Source organism: Pelophylax lessonae (assembly GCF_965119305.1).
Source record: "Pelophylax lessonae genome assembly, chromosome: 1".
Lineage (NCBI taxonomy): Eukaryota > Metazoa > Chordata > Amphibia > Anura > Ranidae > Pelophylax > Pelophylax lessonae.
This window is the reverse complement of record NC_138768.1, coordinates 323,826,407-323,848,169: the sequence shown is the minus strand read 5'-3', so window position 1 is coordinate 323,848,169 and position 21,763 is coordinate 323,826,407. Positions and strand designations below refer to the sequence as shown.

The window sequence follows — 21,763 nt, the reverse complement described above, 5'->3', positions numbered from 1 at the left end:
GCAACATTGTACCCAATCTAAATTTATATAATTTTTTCGAGACAGATAGAGCCTTCTTTTGGTGGCATTTAATCAGCACTGAGTTTTTTTTTTTTGCTAAACAAACGAAAATATTTTAAAAACAAAAAAAAAGGTTTTTTTAGTTTTTGTTATAACATTTTTTAAATAAGTGATTTGTATCCTTCACTGATGTGTGCTGATGGGCACTGATATGCGGCACTGATGGAACTGATGAGGAGGCACTGATGAGGCGGCACTGATTGGCATCAATGATGGGCACTGATTGGCAGCATTGTTGGGCACTGTTGCGGCTGCACTGATCATCAGAACACTGATAAACAGTGGCCTGATTGTCAGTGCAGATGCCCCCTGAGTGGATTTGCCGGTTTTCGACTCTACTCTCTTCACACTCTTTTTGTTGATAAGCAGCAAATCCTGTTTACATTGTGATTGAACACAGCTGAACACATGGTAAAGAGCCGCCGTGACTGGCTCTTTACCCCGATCTGTGCTTAGCTGCATTTGAAGGACGCAGGGATCACAGATCATTACCAATGCACGCTGCAGGGAGCATGCAGGCAGACGTCATATTACGGTCTCCCCACAAAGTGCGGCAATGTTGTAATTGTCATTCGGCTATAGCACGGTCGCAAAGGTTTTTTTTACTCCGGTTCAGGTGCAGTTTCAGTGTCAAATTTGCACTGGATCTCACCTGAACCGCTAAATGGAAACCACACCTGATTCTACACAATAACCAGCCCTGCATATATGTGAGCCCAGTCTTAGCAAAGTAAATGTCATCCAGTTAGGATTAACTTAATGGCAGATAAAAAGCATAATTTTGCATAAGCAGTGTGAGCAAAATGTCTGCTACTTGAATCGATTTAGAAAATATTAAAACTTTATTCCAATGGTCTCAGAATATTAATGCCCCTGTCTAGGTTATTTCAGACAAGAAAAAACAGAAAAGATAAAAAAAGAAAAAAATAGAAAGGCTTTTATTTTTGAAAATATATACTATGGCCATTTTGGGTTTATGTACTGTATAAATGATAAATAATAATATGGGATAATTCTTAGTATCTCCTGCAGCCTTGTGGTAAGAAAAGGGAATTGTCTTTATGTTTTTGTATGGAAGATAACAATGTTTAATCACTGTGTCTCTAGCACAGTAATATGTGGCCGTGTCTTCCACTTTCACATTGTCTATTTGTAGATATGCTGTGTTTATGGATGCATCAGATGTTATTGTGAATCTTCCCTGATATGAAGAGGAATAATCTGTAGCTCCACTCTCCGGATCAATCCATCCAATCCATGTCAGTCCTCCCCCTGGAACCTGTTGAACCCAGTGTATAGTATAATCAGCGATATCAAATCCATTTCCTTTACAGGACATCTTCACCCTCTCTCCGGGTTTTTTAACTTCTGAATTGGATTGAATAAGTGTTTCTGACATGACCCCTTCATAAGAGAAATGACAACATTATACATGAGAAATAAATTCTTATCATCAGATCAGTATTATTTAACCCTTTCTTAACCTGACTTACCGAGCAGTAAGGACAGACAGGTGACATGATAAAAAAGAAACATGTTGTATTATTTGCTCTCCGATTACTCTCGGTTCTGGACAGACTTCAGCTTTATACTGAGACACTGCCACCTCTCTGTTCAGCTTTTCCCCCCGACAGATCTGAGACCAGGAGGAGCGATGACATTTGCATAAAAAGTGGAATCTATAAAAAAGCTTCACATCATGAAAGGACGGTATAGTATTTTCACTTATGTGTAAAAAGTCACATAAAGATGATCCTTTCTACAGTATGTCTGTATTATATATTGGGAAAACACGATGCCCTGCTTATACAGAAATACATTTAGGAATGACCCGGGATTTGCACTAATGCAGAGTGCGGGGCTCCAGCGCGTTTATTGTGAGTGGAGAAAACTGTTTTCAGATTTCTCTAGAACAGCCTTTCTCAACATTTTTAACACAGAGGAAATAAATTTTGGTCTCGGGGAAACCCTGCTAAAAATTAAAAATCTACAACTTATGACACATTAGTGTGACAGTCAGTGGGAAGAATGCTCCTTACTCTTGTCATCATTGGGAAGAATCCCCCCTTACAGATAGCTAAAAGGAACAATGGTGTCATTGGAAACTTATCTTATATGCAGAAATTGCCCATTGCTTAAGGAACCACTAGCAACCTCAGGAGGAACCCTAGGGTTCCATGGAACCCTGGTTGAGAAACCCTGCTCTAGGGATTCGAAATCCCAGATGGGGGCCTGGAGCTTGGAGGCTTCAAAGTGTCTTGGGTGGGACAAAACATTCAATCCTGTGTCCGGGTCTTGCTGGAGACCTGCCAGCTATGCGAGTGCACAAGTGTGCAAATTAGTCATAAGCCAGGTCTGATCACAGCTTAAGGCCCCTTTCACACATGCTGTCCGTTTGTCCGTTTCTCATCCATCCGTTGACGGATGAAAATCGGACATCAATGTATCTCTATGTAAAAACAGATGACAACGGATGATCATCAGTTAAAATCCGTTTTCATCCGCTTCCTTCAATGTCCGTTTTTTTTGAACGTATGAATGCCCTATATTTCATCCGTCAAAAAAAATGGATCTGACGAAAAACGGATGACAACGGATGAAAAACGGATGACAACGGATGAAAAACAGATACCAACTGATGAAAAACGGATGAAAACTGATGAAAAACGGATGACAACTGATGAAAAACGGATGAAAACTGATGAAAAACGGATGAAAAACGGATGAAAAATGGATGAAAAACGGATACATTTTGACGTGACTGAACTGATGAACTGAACGGACCGTATGTGTGAAAGGGGCCTAAGGCCCCTTTCACACAGGCGGACCGTTCAGATCCGCCTGTCCGTTTTTTTGGCGGATCTGAACGGTCCCCCCATGCATTCCTATGGGGCATCGGATGTCAGCGGAGACATGTCCGCTGACATCCGACCCGATCCGATCCGTCAAATCTGGACAGATGGAAACCCTATTTTCCATCCGTCCAGCGGATCGGATCGGGTGAGAACGGACTGACGGTCCGTTGACATCCGATTTCCCCCATAGAGATGCATGGGGAACTGTCAGCTGTGTCTCCGCACACAGTGCGGAGACACAGCTGTCCTCCTGCTGCTCAGCGGCTGATTGGCGGCTCGATCCCCCGCTGAGAAAAACGGACTCCGTCCAGCGGATGGAGTGTGTGAAAGAGCCGTTTTTCTCAGCGGGGGATCGAGCCACCGATCAGCCGCTGAGCAGCAGGAGGACAGCTGTGTCTCCGTTCTCTTTCGATGCCATCCGATCCGCTGGACGGATGGAAAATAGGGTTTCCGTCCGTCCAGATTTGACGGATTGGATCGGGTCGGATGTCAGCGGACATGTCTCCGCTGACATCCGATGCCCCATAGGAATGCATGGGGGGACCGTTCAGACATTGGCCATTTATACTAACAAGCCTACAATCGGCCAATGGATTTATTGAGGTAAAACAGGCGCTCCAATATTCCTACTAGTTACAAAGGTAAATGTCAATATAAAGCAGTGTACATAAAGATTAAATAGTGTGTGTGTGTATATATATATATATATATATATATATATATATATATATATATATATATATATATAAATATATATATATTGAAAAGGTGCTCCAGTGTATAAGTGAAACTCTATAAAAAGTGCATTTGTGCTGGACAGGTCCTATATACCTAGAATTAATTTAAGACTTGGATAAAGTGCATATAATCACATCTGTGCAAGTATATTATATAATATAAGTATATATTACTATATAATCTTTATGTACACCACTTTATATTGTGTTTTACCTTTGTGACTAGTAGGAATATTGGAGCACCTGTTTTACCTCTATAAATCCAAGGAGTGCAGTACTATTTTTATTAATTAACCACTTAAGCCCCGGAAGATTTTACCCCCTTCCTGACCAGGGCCTATTTTGCGATTCGGCACTGTTATTTTAACGGACAATTGCGCGTTCGTGCGACGCTGTACCTAAACGAATTTAACGTCCTGATTTCCACAAACAGAGCTTTCTTTTGGTGGTATTTGATCACCTGTGCAATTTTTTGATCATAGGCTATTAACAAAAAAAGAGCGTCAATTTTGCAAAAATAACAATATTTTTAATTATTTTTTATATTAAATTCCCCAAAAAATGTAAAAATCGAAATTTTTTAAAATTTTAGGCCAATTTGTTTTATGCTACCTATGTTTGGTAAAAAAAATTGCAAAAAGCGTATTTTGATTGGTTTGCGCAAAAGTTATTGCGTTTACTAACTAAGGGAAGGATTTTTGTTGTTTTTTTTTAACGAGTACTGGCGGCGATCTGCGATTTTTTTTGCGGGACTGCGAAATTGCGGCGGACAGATCGGACCCTTGACTGACATTTTTGAGGGTTAACAGTGACATTACTACAGTAATCAGTGCTATACATATGCACTGTTACTGTAAAAATGACACTGGCAGGGAAGGAGTTAACTTTATTTGAGAGGGAGGGGTTAAGTGTGTCCCTAGGGGCGTGATTCTAACTGTGATTGGATGTGGCTACTGGTGTAAGAACAGAGATCAACAGTCCTACATAGCAGAACCGTGTGATCTCCATTCTTACACAGGGGAGAATGACAGACGGCTGTGTTTACATTAGCCGCCTGCCTTTCTCCCGCTCTAACGGACAATCGCGAGTGCCCGGCGGACATCGGGTCCGCCGGGCACATGCGCGGGGGGGTCCGTGAGCGAGCGGGAGCGCGCCTCCCGCGGCACGCGCTCGCTCCCTAGAGCCTCACAGGCTAGTGACGTAGACCTACGTCGCTTTGCCTGTGAGGGACTGACTGCCGATGTAGATAGACGTTAGGCAGTCGGCAAGTGGTTAATGTTTTGTTTACATAGGCAGATCGCCATTCTGTCTCTTTGCCTAACAATTGGTGATCTGGCACAGAGGTGCTGCCCTGTAGCAGGTTAACTGCTATAGGGCTGACCTTAAGCGGTTAATAAAATTATTTTGTACATTTTTTCATTATACATATTGTTTGGGTTGGTGTCTGAAAAATCCTAATTAATTCCTACTGAAACCAGGAATGTGGCACCTTGACATAGATCATAATAGATTATTTTACTACAAAGGTCAAAATCCCACTTGCAAAATTCCCAGGATCAGACAGGTCTTCTTGGATGTTATATCCCCAGGAACTACCTCTGGGTTCTTCATTAACCACTTGGCAATTGCCTGCCTGCAATGTACTGTGGGCGAGCGGCCACTGTAGGCCAAGCGACGCACCCATACTTTGTTGCCTACTTTTGGGTTTAGGGCACGCTCACTTGCAAACCCCCGTCCAGCTCCCGCTGTGATTGTACACAGCAGGAGCCTATCATCAAGTCCTGCCAATAAACAACACAGAGCTTTGTAAAGAGGGAATGATCTGTCAGTTTCTCATCCCTGTGAAGTAGGGATGAGAAAATGATAGAGCGTTAGTAAAAAGCAGCATACTTTACACACATTACACATAGTTAAGCATACATTTAACTCCTTGATTGCCCTAGATGTTAACACATTCGGAGCCAGTGTCATTTATACAGTGACAGTGTATAGTATTATTATGACTCACTGTATTAATGTCAGTGATTAAAATCGCAGTCCCATTATAAGTCGCTAATCATCGCCATTCGTAGTATAACTATTCCAGTATATATATATGCCATAGTTTTTAGGCGCTATAACTTTCACACAAACCAATAAATACAGTATACAGTAACTGTTTTTTTTTTAAATCAGAAACATGTAGCAGAATACATTTTGTCTAAAAAATATGAAGAAATTGTATATTTTTTAATTTTTTATTGGATATGTTTTATAACAGAAAGTAAAACACATTGTTTTTTTTATTTTTTTATAAGTTGGTCTTTTTTCATTTTTATCACAAAAAAATAAAAAAGCACAGAGGTGATCAAATATCACCAAAAGAAAGCTCTATTTGTGTGAAAAAAACGGATGTAAATCTTGTTTGGGTACAGCGTTGCATCATTGCGCAATTACCAGTTAAAACAGAACAGTGCTGGATAGCAAAAAATGGCCTGATCATTAAGGGGGTAAAACCTTCCAGCGATAAAGTGGTTAATCACCTTGTGCTACAAGATTCAGATTGCTGTGGACTCATCACTGCTAGTCACTGATTTTGATGTTTCATATGTCATTTCTATTTGCGTCACAAAGATTTTGCACCATATTTTTTTTTTCTCTTTTTGTGTCACAAAGGTTCAGGACTGTTTTGGACTCATCACTACCACATCAGATTCTGATGTCTCATATTTCTTTTTACACAAGTGGTTTGATTTCTTGTCATGTTTTGATTAACCCTGCACTTGTTTATATTTACTGAAACTGGGGAATAATGGCACCTTTGATTTCCTTTGGAAAATATCCCCTCTACCTCTGTGCTAACGACATCCACACAATGTTGTATTTCCTTCATTTTCCCTCCTAGTGACAGTAGCCCCAGGATAAATCATAAGGTTAGATATTTCCAATGGTAACATAGACAGGGAAGAAAACATGACAGAGGTGCCAACCCTTCACCACTCTATTCAAATCTGAAAGAAAAATGCCTTTTCTGGAGTTATGGTAAACTTTATTATCTCTTTTAGAGTTTACATTATAGTTTGGGTTTATAATTACTTTTTTAAACTGAAACTGAAATAATGTAAACCTGAAGATAAGAATTCCCCTGAGGAAGCCACATGTTCCTGTGGCGTAACGTGTAGGGGAGGGGCAGTAAAAGGACACAGCGTTCAAATTTGAGGTTTACACATAGAATACAAGCAGATGCAGTGTCACAAATATACAGGATTTTAATGCGGTTTAGGTAGGTGCACTGGAGCACCTGACCAACGTCTATGATAACGCCCAAGTGGGAGGGCGAAACGCGTCAACGTGATTCCGGTGCGGCACTTGGTTACGTCACTTCCGGAGCACTTCCTGGTTTGCCTGGAACGCACGTGGTCGCAGCGTTCCCAGAACAATCTACAGCTTTGTTCTCTGCTTTTATTTTCACTATGTTTGTGAGTATATTTTTTGCCTATTAATAATAAATATCTTTTAAACGGGCTTCACTATTCTGGCATTTGGTGTTTTTTCGTTGGAGCTATCCAGGGCCACCAAATTATAAGGATATCATACAGCCCATCCTATCAAGGAGAAGATCTGGCATGTTATTTATTCCACCAACTATAAGTACAGATTAGATGACTCTACCTATATACAAGCGCCTTTGACCCCTAACAAGGGTCCATCCGTTCTGGTGAGTAGGGTTCCTGAAGGAGTTCAAGTCACCTGGCACAAGAGCACGAGTGATCATCTTCCAGCACCTTTATATTTTGCACTGGAGCACTTTATTGCACTTTGCTTATTTGTTAAGTTACATTGCACTGTAGTGCACAAAAAGATTTTACTTGCAGACTTTTGAAATTTATTGGACACTATCTAATTATTAGCTACTATTTTGTTATTATATATTACTAGACATTAAGCCCGTTAAATTAACAGGCGCTAGAACATATGTGGTCAAACATTTGTAAAAACAGACTTAGCAGTAAGTCCACGCGAGCGCGCACCCGCCGTGCGCCTGCGCACACCAACCGCTTCCAACAGTTTTGCCCGGCTGCCCGAAGTCTCTGCGCTCCAAGTCCCAACGGCTGTCCGTGGGGCACATGCGCAGTAGCACAATCCCACGCACACAGGGACTGGACGCAGAGACATTTGTACTTTATATGTATAGATTATTTAATATACTTAGAACAGAAGGAGCTATATATATATATATATATTTTTTTTTTTTTTTTTTTTTATTTAGTATACTTAGAACAGAAGGAGCTATATATATGGGGGGGAGGGGATTGTAGTGTGTTGGGGGGGAGGGGATTGTAGTGTGTTGGGGAAGGGAGGGGATTGTAGTGTATGGGGAGGGGATTGTAGTGTATGTGGAGGGGAGGGGATTGTAGTGTATGGGGGAGGGAGGGGATTGTAGTGTGGGGGAGGGAGGGGATTGTAGTGTATGGGGGAGGGAGGGGATTGTAGTGTATGGGGGGACAGAGGGGATTGTAGTGTATGGGGGGGAGATTATAGTGTATGGGGGAGGGGTTCTACAGTGCATGGGGGGATGGGTTCTACAGTGTATGGGGGAGGGAGGGGATTGAAGCGTGGGTGGGGAGAGGGAGGGGATTGTAGTGGGGGGAGGGAGGGGATTGTAGTGTGTTGGGGAAAGGAGGGGATTGTCGTGTATGGGGAGGGGATTGTAGTGTATGGGGAAGGGAGGGGATTGTAGTGTGGGGGGGAGGGAGGGGATTGTAGTGTGGGGGGGAGGGAGGGGATTGTAGTGTATGAGGGGGGGGAGAGAGGGAATTGTAGTGTATGGGGGAGGGGATTATAGTGTATGGGGGAGGGGATTATAGTGTATGGGGAGGGAGGGGATTGTAGTGTATGGGGGAGGGAGGGGATTGTAGTGTGTGGGGGAGGGGGGGATTGTAGTGTGTGGCGGGGAGAGAGGGGACTGTAGTGTATGGGGGGGATTGTAGTGTATGGGGGAGGGAGGGGATTGTAGTGTATGGGGGGGGCAGAGGGGATTGTAGTGTATGAGGGGGGGAGATTATAGTGTATGGGGGAGGGGTTCTACAGCGCATGGGGGGATGGGTTCTACAGTGTATGGGGGAGGGAGGGGATTGAAGCATGAGTGGGGGGAGGGAGGGGATTGTAGTGTGTTTTGGGAGGAGGGGATTGTAGTGTGTTGGGGAAGGGAGGGGATTGTAGTGTATGGGAAGGGGATTGTAGTGTATGGGGAGGGAGGGGATTGTAGTGTATGGGGAAGGGAGGGGATTGTAGTGTGGGGGGGAGGGAGGGGATTGTAGTGTTGGGGGGAGGGAGGGGATTGTAGTGTATGGGGGAGGGGATTGTAGTGTATGGGGGAGGGAGGGGATTGTAGTGTGGGGGGGGGTAGAGGGGATTGTAGTGTATGGGGGGAGGGGATTGTAGTGTATGAGGGAGGTAGGGGATTGTAGTGTATGGGGAGGGGATTGTAGTGTATGGGGAGGGAGGGGATTGTAGTGTATGGGGAGGGAGGGGATTGTAGTGTGGGGGGAGGGAGGGAGAGGATTGTAGTGTGGGGGGAGGGAGGGGATTGTAGGGTATGGGGGAGGGAGGGGATTGTAGTGTGGGGGGGTAGATGGGATTGTAGTGTATGGAGGGGATTGTAGTGTATGGGGGGGGATTGAACGATAAATGTCGGGTTGGAGATTGGTGTGGGGGAGGGGAGATGTGAGGGCAGGAAATCAGAGAGGAGGGGGGAGCTCCTGACACACACAGAACAGTGGATCATTTAATAGGAAAAGACACCCAAATTCACCACCACCTCCCCTCCCGGTAAAATTGCTGTCACGGGCGAACCAAAGGTGTTGGAGACCCCAAAATTGTACCGCAGGTGGCCAAGACACTCCCCTACAGCTGAGCAAAATTTCGGGGTTCGGGGATGTAAGAGCGCTTGACCTAACCGCGATTTGACCAGGTTTAACATTGGAGTCTATGGCGGGGGGAGGCCCGGTTCTCGGGGTCACTGTTCCGCGCCCTTTCATCCCCGAACCCTAAAATGTTTATCAGCTGTAGGGGAATGTCTTGGCCACCTGCGGTACAATTTTGGGGTCTCCAGCACCTTTGGTTCGCCCGTGACAGCAATTTTCCCGCTGCGGTATTCTCTGCATCCCAACGGCTGTTCCTTCAGCACATGCACAGTAGTGCAATATCACGGACACAAGGAAAGCGGACGCAGGGACACATGCGTTTTATTAATATAGATACTTTATATATGAAATATTTTGCACCTTTTAATTCACCATAAGCTTGTTTAATCATGTTTTCTTGCAAGCACTGTGTTATTTTGTTTTACCACCTGACCAATGTGTTACTTTTTTGGGTTATTAAAGCAGTTGTATTTTAACGATATAAGCACTACTGGAGTCCTTTTCCTTATATGTATGAATTGGATAGCACTGCAAAGAGCCGTGGAGATACAGAGGCGACAGTAGGAAAGAAAAGTGGTTAGGTTCAGGTTCAGTCCTGGAAGGACAAAAAGCAATATACAGTATGACCAAGCTTAACTGCATGGTCACATGTCAGGTGTGCACACATCTGATAGGGGAGCATGAGTGTTTCTTATAGCCAGTCCCCCCTCCCCTCACCCGTCCACCTGCGGGGGGCTGGGGGTGTGGTCAGGGTGTCGTTAGTCTTGCCTAGAGCCATGCAGGTGACAGGATAAGAGATCGGACTCATTTTTCCCGGCCAGGCTAACGAGAAAGTCAGCGGGCTGTGGCTGCGCCCCCTAGGCAGCAGTGCACCCTAGGTGGCTGCCTAGTTTGCCTAATGGGAACGCTGGCCCTGCTTATAGCCACTTGTTTGGAGCACTGAAACAGTCACTGAAAGAAGCATTTGGCACACATAGGAGTATGCATGCATGGCATATCTAGATCAGGGATGTATTGCACGTCAATGGACTATTTGTGATCACATGTATACTGTATTTATTACTGTTGCATGGGTTTAAGGATATGATTTGTGTTGGGCAGGAAATCAATACATTTATAAATTGGAGATAGGTTTTGGTCTTGTATCTAGGGGGTATTTGTTTATGAAAAGTATTTAATTTATCATACACTGTATCAGCTTTAGAGTACACAAAACAGCACGTATATATGATTGAATTTTGTTATGTAAATGTAGCACCCTACAGGTAGCTGCTAGGTAAATGAATAGTGGGCCTTGCCTGCCTAACAGCAGGGCTGTGATTTATTTAGCTAGGGTGTTAGGGCTTCCAGATGTGCCTGCTGAGGGGAGAAGTATCCAAACTGGCTCTTGTGAGAGGCTTCTCATAGGGCAGTGTGGGAAGCCCAATCCATGGACACATCCCAGCTTGTAACTACCCCAGAAGGCAGATTATGCTGCAAAGGATTCTGGGAGTGGGTATAAGTTTGGGGGGAAGTGCGTGGCACTGTGTCTTTGGTGGGAGCAGAGTCCCAGGAAGGAGAGTGCAGCTGTCTCTTCTCCTGTCAGAGGAAGGTGGATGTTTCAGGGTGTCACCTGAGTATCCGGAAGGGGGTGCTGAGTTGAGCTGAGGGGATCCGGTGTGCCGAGAACCTGCGGTGAGCGAGAGAAGGGTCCAGTCCCAGGAAAACCTACACAGGTCGTGAGTACTGCGGATTTCTCCTGGGGGTCCGCCTGAAGTTAGAGGGGACCACTCTGGAAGAGGTTCTGGGATCCAGTGTCAGCTAGCTGTAAAGGGGGTACCTAGGTTGAGCACCCTGAAGCTACAGGGGGCACCTGCAGTGGGGCCCTGAATTGTGCAGAGAGTGTCAGTTAAAGTTACAGCCATACCGAGTTCTACATCATACTACCTCAAGCCAGGCAAGGCAGGAGAAAGTATTCAGTGACTTTTGCAGTACAGCAGTGTCAGAAGTTCTACAGTTCTCAGTCCTGGATCTTCTGGACTACAAGTCGAGGATTCAGCACTTCCATTGTTTTACAGAGTGTTCTCAGTGTTAGTGAGCATTGGCTGGCGCCGGCTGGCGTCCAGGAAGCGCCAACGGGCATTTTCCAAGAGTAAAGTCGCAAATGTAATTATTTGGAGCCTAAAGGAGTATCCCACTCATTCCCTTATCCCATCCCCTTAAATCCAAGAAAAAATCACAAACAAAGATGCCGGAGTTGTCGCTGCTTCAGTTATCACACCCAGGGTCACAGCTCACATGGGCTGGAGAGGTTACCGGTACTGATGGCAGACCCACATCAGCCATAGGCCTGGAAAACATGCTACATAAATATTTGCAAATTGGAGCACTTTTTGTTGCATTGTATTTTATAGTCTATCTTATACACAGCGTGGCACAATTTACTATTTGAATTTTGCACATATAAGTATGGGGGTGCGATAAGTGCTAGTGGCTTTTTTTCACCTACTTATTAATATTTTTTTTAATTTTGCTCGCAAGACACTACCTACAAAATAAACCTGAAGAAATGTTTTCTCCTAAACTGAGTTTGACATTTTACATAAAAAGTTAATTTGCAGTGTAGCTATTTAATCTATATAATGCTATTGAGTATATAATGTTTTTAAATATATTGTTTAAGGCCTCATTCACATGTGTGGCCAGGTTGTGGTAAAACCAAGTAGTTGAGATGTGGTTTTACCACCCCTAGCAGCCCACCTGAATGCTGGCAAGCAGACAGTCATGGTTGTAGACATGTTGTTCAGATGCCGTGCAAAACATTGCATCCACGACAAAAAATAAAACAGCAAATGGCTTTTGTCAGGTGTTACCAATGCCAAAACGCAGCTAACCCAGGTCTATGGGACTGTGCTGCAACCACTCTGCAACTGCCTTCAATGTAAGTGATTACATTGTGAAAGTGTGGCATTTAAATCAGGTGGTGAGAAGGCTGAATATCTCCTCCTCAGCGCCTGTCAAATTTGAAAAGTTATCCAAAGTGAATCGCTCTTCAGAGAGCACTACACGTCCAACGAGCCCGTACACTTTTCTACATATATTTTATAAAGGAGAAGTATGTAGTCCTAAGAGGCATTTTCAGCTGTCAGCAGGCTAAAGCATGCTGTCGGCTAATGTCACTCAGCTGAGCCAGGCTTGGGAAAGATCCCAACCATATGGTCAGAATGTACCCAGAAACCTGGAATGACAACTGGCTCAGCCTCTTAGTGATCCTCTGAGAGCCTAAATCCCCCCTACTGCCCCCTCCACAGCCCAGCTGTTTAGTGAGCACTGGAGGGGCAAAGCAGAGAGCCGGTGACTGACAGTGTTGGCTCTCTGCTCAGAACGGAGGGGGAGAACTGAGCGATGAGCGGTGTTTGATTCACAAGTTCTCAGTGCACAACCAGCGGGGGACAGATGTAGAATCAGATCGATGCTGCATCCACCTAGGAATATAAATGGTTTTTTTTTTTCATTATGATAGGGACACAATGGAACTGCACTTGCTAATGCCTAAGCTTAGGCAGGGAACTGCAGTCATGTGAAATCAACATTAAGGCAGATCTCCCAAAGTTTGAAGCGAGAAGCACTTGCATAGTTAACTCTCTGTAACCGGTGGCCAAGCTTGTTACACTGTTAACACTAAGCACTCTATACTCAAATAATCATTAGAGAACACCACTTCCCTAGGTGTGCAGCATTTAGGTACCAGTACCACAAAGCCTGTACAGGTCACCGCCAACACAGCAATTCTTGTCACCTTACTCCCAGTGACATGTTCGTCTATTGCTACTGGGTACAGGAAAAAAACATCACTATACAGTAACTTCATGCTTGTTCTCTTCCCAGGGGCCCCTCTACATCTCTTTCTCCCGTGACTCCCAGGTCTCTAGTTATGCTGTGCTGTGGATCCGGTCCCAGTATGTGGGAAGCTGGCTGTTAGTGGAGGGGCCAAACATAAAACCCTTTCACTATTAGGATAACGTCACCCTTGCCATTCACCCATTCCCTGGCTGTTTGGCTACTGGTAGCAAATGATACGAATACATTTGACCTTAGCAACAGCAATGTAGCCTACACTAGACTGCACCCTACATGCTGGACCCTATGTACTTCATCTATCGAACACTCTAGTCCACTAATATAAACCCAGTTCTTTGGATATGCTGTGGATGCACCCCTTTAGAGAGACTTCAGACCAGGCTGATTAAAGGAACAACAAAATAATTTTACTAAGGAAGTTAAGGATAACACAGGAACAGTCTCAAGGAGCATCTTCACGCACATTCTTGTACAGAGTTCCAAGTGCCCATAAAGTGACTTTTACCTTTGGCAGATGGCAAGTTAATTAAAGCAATCCTTTCAAGGCAATAAATCCAGGTAGCAAGAAGTCCCTTAGAGCCCATGATCTGGTGATAATCCACAACCTGGGCCGATTGCTAAAGCAACTAACTACACCTAAACATTCAAGCCTGCCTACAAGCAGCCCATAAATGAGTCATTTTTTGTTTAGCCAGCGGGTTGAATGAAATACATGACTTGATTCCCCCACCATACACTTAATACCCTGCACTTGATTCCCCCACCATACACCCTGCTGAGGTATTATATTCTGACAGTGGGAAGACTACCCCACCATCAGAATACACTGATCAGCAATGCCAACTATAGACGGTGGCACTGATCCAGTGGGGAAAATTTACTTCTGTACAACCAGCCTGACCATACATGGATCGAAATTCGGTTGGCCCTTGCTGAACTGGCCCAACGTTCAAAAAAGTACATGAGCTTCTTTTTGGGCAGATTACAGGCGTTTTCCGTTGGTTCAATCTAAAAATGCCTGCACAAAAAACGCCTGTAAAAACGTCTGTAAATCGCTGTAAAATCGTGGTAAAATCGCAGTAAAAATCGATATGAAGAGGTATACTCTGTATCTCCATCACCAGGATAAATCCCCCCAATCCATGTCAGTCCTCCCCCTGGAACCTGTTGAACCCAGGCTATATAGTTTTCAGTAGGGTTGAGCGGACACCTAGATGTCCGTGTTCGACGGGTTCGGCCGAACTTTAAAAAAAAGTCCGGGTCCGTGTCCCGGACTTTTACCGAACTTTTCCCGGACACCGAACCCCATTGAAGTCAATGGGGACCCGAACTTTAAGGCACTAAAATGGCTCTAAAACACCAAAGGAAAGGGCTAGAGTGCTGCAAATGGCAGCAAAACGTAATTAAGAGCATGGCAAGTGCTCTGCAAACAAATGTGGATAGGGAAATAACTTAAAACAACAAAAAAAAACAGAAAAATAAAACAATGTTCTTCTTCATCTCTGAAGGACGAGGCCCATATGGAGTAGGAGGGAGGTTGAGGTGGTGGTGGATGTGGCGGTGACATAGGCGTGCGCACAGGGTGTGCTGGGTGTGCCTGGGCACACCCTAATCACCTAGGGCACATAGCATTGCCAGTGAGGAGATGGGAAAGATCTCCCTGGGACCTGCTCTGCTCTATTTCTCCTTGCCTACAGGTACATGGCCCCGATACATTACTCTCCCTGCTGGCAAACACATGCATGTGTATTTCAACTTTGGGGTGCACACCTTAATGCAATAGGCTGCGCACACCTATGGGCGGTGTAGGTGGAAGCGGCGGTGGAGGAGGACCAGGGCCGGATTAACAGCATCATGGGCTTGGTGCTGAGGATTTTGAAGGGCCTTAAGGGCCGTGCCTTGCCATGCACCCAGAGGAGGAAGGGTGCAGCCATGCATGCCTAATTCAACATGGGATGCTGTCTCTGAAGCCCATAAACACATCCATGCATCGCCAACTGTCCCTCCTTGTCCGGCCTTCACGCTGTGTGGGGAGGTTCTGAGGGTGCTGCCTGGGGAAGCGAGCATAGAAGCCAGACTTCTGTGTTTACAAGTGACAGAAGAGCGGTAACAGTGAATATGGCCAACCCGGGGCCTATATAAAAGGTAGGGGCCTGGAGCTGCAGCTCCAATAGCCCCTACATTAATCTGGCCCTGAGGAGGAGGACGAGGTAGCCAACACTGCTTCTTTTCAAAAATTTTAAATGAGGGTACACCCCAAAAGAGTGAGAAAGAGCAAAAATGGAACAATGGGTGGGTAAGGTCGGTATCCATTGCTATTCTGCATAAGGTACGGAAAAGTCCCGTGGGATCCATGCCTGGTTCATTTTAATGAACGTGAGCTTGTCCACATTGTCTCTGGACAGGCGGCTGCGCTTGTCTGTTATAACGCCCCCAGCCGTGCTAAATACCCGTTCAGATAATACACTGGCTGCAGGGCACGCCAGCACCTCCAAGGCGTAAAGGGCAAGCTCAGGCCATGTGCCCAATTTGGAGACCCAGAAGTTGAAGGGGGCAGACCCGTCATTCACTACATGTAGGCGTGTGCACACATACTGCTCCACCATGTTGGTAAAATGCTGCCTCCTGCTAAGACGTTCCATCTGAGCTGCTGGTGCTGCTGTTTGTTGTGGCGTGCTGACAAAGCTTTTCCACATTTCGGCCATGCTAACCCTGCCTTCTGAGGTGCTGGCGGTGCCCTGGTTGCGTTGGCGACCTCCTCCTCCTCCTCCTCTGCCTTGTGCTTCCACTGTGGCCCCGCTGTCAGATGGGAATGCCAGCAGCATGGCGTCTACCAGCGTGCGCTTGTACTCGCGCATCTTGCGATCGCGCTCCAGTGAGTGAATTAAGGACGGTACGTTGTCCTTGTAACGGGGATCCAGCAGCGTGGCCACCCAGTAATCAGCACAAGTTAGAATGTGGGAAACTCGGCGGTCGTTGTGGAGACACTGCAGCATGTAATCGCTCATGTGTGCCAGGCTGCCCAGAGGCAACGAAAGGCTGTCCTCTGTGGGAGGTGTATCGTCCGTGTCCTCTGTATCCCCCCAGCCACGCACCAGTGATGGCCATGAGCTGGCCTGGGTGCCACCCTGCTGTGAACATGGTTCCATCTCCTCCTCCAGCTCCTCCTCCTCCTCATCCTCCTCATCCTCCAGAACTGTGCCCCTGCTGGACAATTGCGTCCCTGGCGTTTGCGTGTGCAGGAACCCACCCTCGGAGCCCCTTGCGAATGACTGCCCTGAAAGCCTTGGAAATGTTACCTCTTCATCCTCCTCCTCCTCCTCATCCTGTGCCACATCCTCTTCCATCATCGCCCAAATTGTTTTTTCAAGGAGGCATAGAAGTGGGATAGTTAAGCTGAGAACGGCGTCATTGCCACTGGCCATGTTGGTGGAGTACTCAAAACAGCGCAACAAGGCACACAGGTCTTGCATGGAGGCCCAGTTATTGGTGGTGAAGTGGTGCTGTTCCGCAGAGCGACTCACGCGTGCGTGCTGCAGCTGAAACTCCACTATGGCCTGCTGCTGCTCGCACAGTCTTTCCAGCATGTGCAAGGTGGAGTTCCACCTTGTGGGCACGTCACATATGAGGCGGTGAGCGGGAAGGCCGAAGTTACGCTGCAGCGCTGCCAGGCGAGCAGCAGCAGGGTGAGAACGCCGAAAGTGCGCACAGCTCTGACATATCGGGGTAGTTTTTAAGGAACCTCTGCACCACCAAATTCAGCACATGCGCCAGGCAAGGGATGTGCGTCAAACCGGCTAGGCCCAGAGCTGCTATGAGATTTCGCCCGTTATCGCACACCACCAGGCCGGGCTTGAGGCTCGCTGGCAGCAACCACTCATTTGTCTGCTGTTCCATGCTCCTCCACAACTCCTGCGCGGTGTGTGGTTTGTCCCCCAAACAGGCAAGTTGTAAAACTGCCTGCTGTCGTTTACCCCTGGCCGTGCTGAAGTTGGTGGTGAAGGTGTTACGCTGTCCGGATGAGGAGGCGGTAGAGGATGAGGAAGCGGAGTAGGAGGAGTTAGGAACAGGAGGCAAACTGAAGCGCCCTGCAATCCTCGGTGGTGGAAGGACATGCGCCAAATTGCTATCCGCCTCAGGCCCATCCGCCACTGCATTTACCCAGTGTGCCGTTAGGGAGATATAACGCCCCTGACCGTGCTTACTGGTCCACGTATCCGTAGTTAGGTGGACCTTGGCACAGATGGCGTTGCGCAGTGCACACCTGATATTTTCCCCCACTTGGTTGTGCAGGGAAGGGATGGCTTGCCTGGAAAAGTAGTGGCGGCTGGGCACGACGTACTGTGGGACAGCCACCGACATAAGGTTTTTAAAACTGTGCGTCTCCACCAGACGGAATGACAGCATTTCAAAGGCCAAGAATTTTGAAATGCTGGCATTCAGGGCCAGGGATCGCGGGTGGGTAGGGGGGTACTTCCTCTTCCTCTCAAGTGTTTGGGAGATGGAAAGCTGAACGCTTCCACGGGACATTGTGGAGATGGTTGTTGGTGACCCAGGTGGTGGTGTTGCTGACAGATCGTCTGTTTGCGGGGTGGCAGGTGCCGGTATCACTACAGATGTGGCTGGAGCGGCCGAGACTGCAGCAGAAGAGGAAGCAGGATGAGCCAGAGACGTTTCTTGGTTTTGAAGGTGTGTACTCCACTGCAGCTCGTGCTTTGCACTTAGATGCCTGATCATGCAGGTTGTGCTCAGGTTGAGAAGGTTTATGCCTCGCTTCAAGCTCTGATTGCACAGGGTGCAAACCACTCGTGTCCTGTCATCAGCACATTTTCTAAAGAACTTCCACGCTAGAGAACTCCTTTGAGCTGACTTTGGTGCGCTCGTTCCCTTGCTGCGTTGGGCAGTAGCGGGCGTAGTGTCTAGGGCACGGCCGCTCCGCTTCTGCACCCTGCTCCCTCTTCTGCTGTGCTGGTGGCTCTGTGCGACCACCGCCTCTTCCTCCAAACTACTCAGGTCACCTGCATGACGTTCATTCCATGTGGGGTCGAGGACCTCATCGTCCTCCACATCATCTTCCACCCAGTCTTCACCCCTGCCCTCCTTGTCGGTCTCCACAATGCTGAACGCCGCAGCAGTTGGCACCTGCGTTTCGTCATCATCGGAGACGTGCTGCGATGATCCTTGCATGTACTCATCTTGAGAAATAAGTGGTTGGGCATCGCTGCACTCAATCTCTTCCACTTCTGGGGCAGGGCTAGGTGGATGGCCCTGGGAAACCCTGCTGACAGAGTCCTCAAAAAGAATAAGAGACTGCTGTATGGCTTGGGGCTCAGACTGCTGGCCTGATTTGCAAGGGGGTGAGGTGAAAGACGGTTGGACATTGGCTGCAGGTGCCAACTCTGACCTTTCTGCAGTAGACTGGGTGGGAGACAATGTGAAGGAACTGGAGGCACTGTCAGCAGCAAACCAATCTACTATCGCCTCAACTTGTTCTGGCCTCATCACTTCTAGGGGCGTTTGATGCCCTACCAAATACTGATGCAGGTTCTGTCGCCTACTCACACTTGAGGAAGGTGTTTCACTTGTGCGTGTAGCTGGCACAGATCGACCACGTCCTCTCCTTGCAACAGGAGCTCTACCAGCAGCACCACGACCCAGGCCACGGCCCTTATTTGACGGTCTCCTCATATTTCTGTAATTTAAGATCTTGCCCTAGAAAGGTTTTTATTGAATAGCGGAATAGGAAATATGATCCAAAAAAGTGTATGTATCTCGCACGTACAAAACCACACTAGGCCCCAATTACTATTGTTTCTACCCCTAAAAGGATGGATGAGGAGTAGGAGGAGTATGGAACAGACAGCACCCTCAAATCTTCAGAAGTATGAGATGAACCCCAAAAACTTGGAAAGGTGGATCTCACACGTACCGACACAGACTATCCCGCAATTCAATTGATCCTCAAAGGTTTTTATTGAATAGCGGAATAGGAAATATGATCAAAAAAAGTGTATGTATCTCGCACGTACACAACCACACTAGGCCCCAATTACTATTGTTTGTACCCCTAAAAGGATGGATGAGGAGTAGGAGGAGTATGGAACAGGCAGCACCCTCAAATCTTCAGAAGTATGAGATGAACCCCAAAAACTTGGAAAGGTGGATCTCACACGTACCGACACAGACTATCCCGCAATTCAATTGATCCTCAAAGGTTTTTATTGAATAGCGGAATAGGAAATATGATCAAAAAAAGTGTATGTATCTCGCACGTACACAACCACACTAGGCCCCAATTACTATTGTTTGTACCCCTAAAAGGATGGATGAGGAGTAGGAGGAGGAGTATGGAACAGGCAGCACCCTCAAATCTTCAGAAGTATGAGATGAACCCCAAAAACTTGGAAAGGTGGATCTCACACGTACCGACACAGACTATCCCGCAATTCAATTGATCCTCAAAGGTTTTTATTGAATAGCGGAATAGGAAATATGATCAAAAAAAGTGTATGTATCTCGCACGTACACAACCACACTAGGCCCCAATTACTATTGTTTGTACCCCTAAAAGGATGGATGAGGAGTAGGAGGAGTATGGAACAGGCAGCACCCTCAAATCTTCAGAAGTATGAGATGAACCCCAAAAACTTGGAAAGGTGGATCTCACACGTACCGACACAGACTATCCCGCAATTCAATTGATCCTCAAAGGTTTTTGATTAAATAGCGGAATAGAAAATATGATCCAAAAAAAGTGTATGTATATCACACGTACACAACCACACTAGGCCCCAATTACTATTGTTTGTACCCCTAAAAGGCTAGGAGTAGGGGGAGTATGGAACAGGCAGCACCCTCAAACCTTCAGAAGTATGAGATGAACCCCAACAACTTGGAAAGGTGGATCTCTCTCACACGTACCAACACAGACTATCCCCCAATTTAACTGATCCCCAAAGGTTTTTGATTAAATAGCGGAATAGAAAATATGATCCAAAAAAAGTGTATGTATATCACACGTACACAACCACACTAGGCCCCAATTACTATTGTTTGTACCCCTAAAAGGCTAGGAGTAGGGGGAGTATGGAACAGGCAGCACCCTCAAACCTTCAGAAGTATGAGATGAACCCCAACAACTTGGAAAGGTGGATCTCTCTCACACGTACCAACACAGACTATCCCCCAATTTAACTGATCCCCAAAGGTTTTTGATTAAATAGCGGAATAGAAAATATGATCCAAAAAAAGTGTATGTATATCACACGTACACAACCACACTAGGCCCCAATTACTATTGTTTGTACCCCTAAAAGGCTAGGAGTAGGGGGAGTATGGAACAGGCAGCACCCTCAAACCTTCAGAAGTATGAGATGAACCCCAACAACTTGGAAAGGTGGATCTCTCTCACACGTACCAACACAGACTATCCCCCAATTTAACTGATCCCCAAAGGTTTTTGATTAAATAGCGGAATAGAAAATATGATCCAAAAAAAGTGTATGTATATCACACGTACACAACCACACTGGGCCCCAATTACTATTGTTTGTACCCCTAAAAGGCTAGATGAGGAGTAGGGGGAGTATGGAACAGGCAGCACCCTCAAACCTTCAGAAGTATGAGATGAACCCCAACAACTTGGAAAGGTGGATCTCTCTCACACGTACCAACACAGACTATCCCCCAATTTAACTGATCCCCAAAGGTTTTTGATTAAATAGCGGAATAGAAAATATGATCCAAAAAAAGTGTATGTATATCACACGTACACAACCACACTAGGCCCCAATTACTATTGTTTGTACCCCTAAAAGGCTAGGAGTAGGGGGAGTATGGAACAGGCAGCACCCTCAAACCTTCAGAAGTATGAGATGAACCCCAACAACTTGGAAAGGTGGATCTCTCTCACACGTACCAACACAGACTATCCCCCAATTTAACTGATCCCCAAAGGTTTTTGATTAAATAGCGGAATAGAAAATATGATCCAAAAAAAGTGTATGTATATCACACGTACACAACCACACTAGGCCCCAATTACTATTGTTTGTACCCCTAAAAGGCTAGATGAGGAGTAGGGGGAGTATGGAACAGGCAGCACCCTCAAACCTTCAGAAGTATGAGATGAACCCCAACAACTTGGAAAGGTGGATCTCTCTCACACGTACCAACACAGACTATCCCCCAATTTAACTGATCCCCAAAGGTTTTTGATTAAATAGCGGAATAGAAAATATGATCCAAAAAAAGTGTATGTATATCACACGTACACAACCACACTAGGCCCCAATTACTATTGTTTGTACCCCTAAAAGGCTAGGAGTAGGGGGAGTATGGAACAGGCAGCACCCTCAAACCTTCA

At 46.1% G+C, this 21,763-nt stretch overlaps 1 long non-coding RNA gene across 1 annotated transcript in view; it reads right to left on the bottom strand.

Annotated features, from left to right (window-relative positions):
• The window catches only part of LOC309545112, a 31,691-nt gene extending 17,689 nt beyond the window's left edge, over positions 1–14,002 (bottom strand). Inside the window, exon 1 of the long non-coding RNA XR_014224872.1 lies at positions 13,904–14,002. This is a non-coding gene — a long non-coding RNA (uncharacterized lncRNA). The remainder of the gene's footprint in view (positions 1–13,903) is intronic.
• Between the last annotated feature and the right edge of the window lie 7,761 nt (positions 14,003–21,763).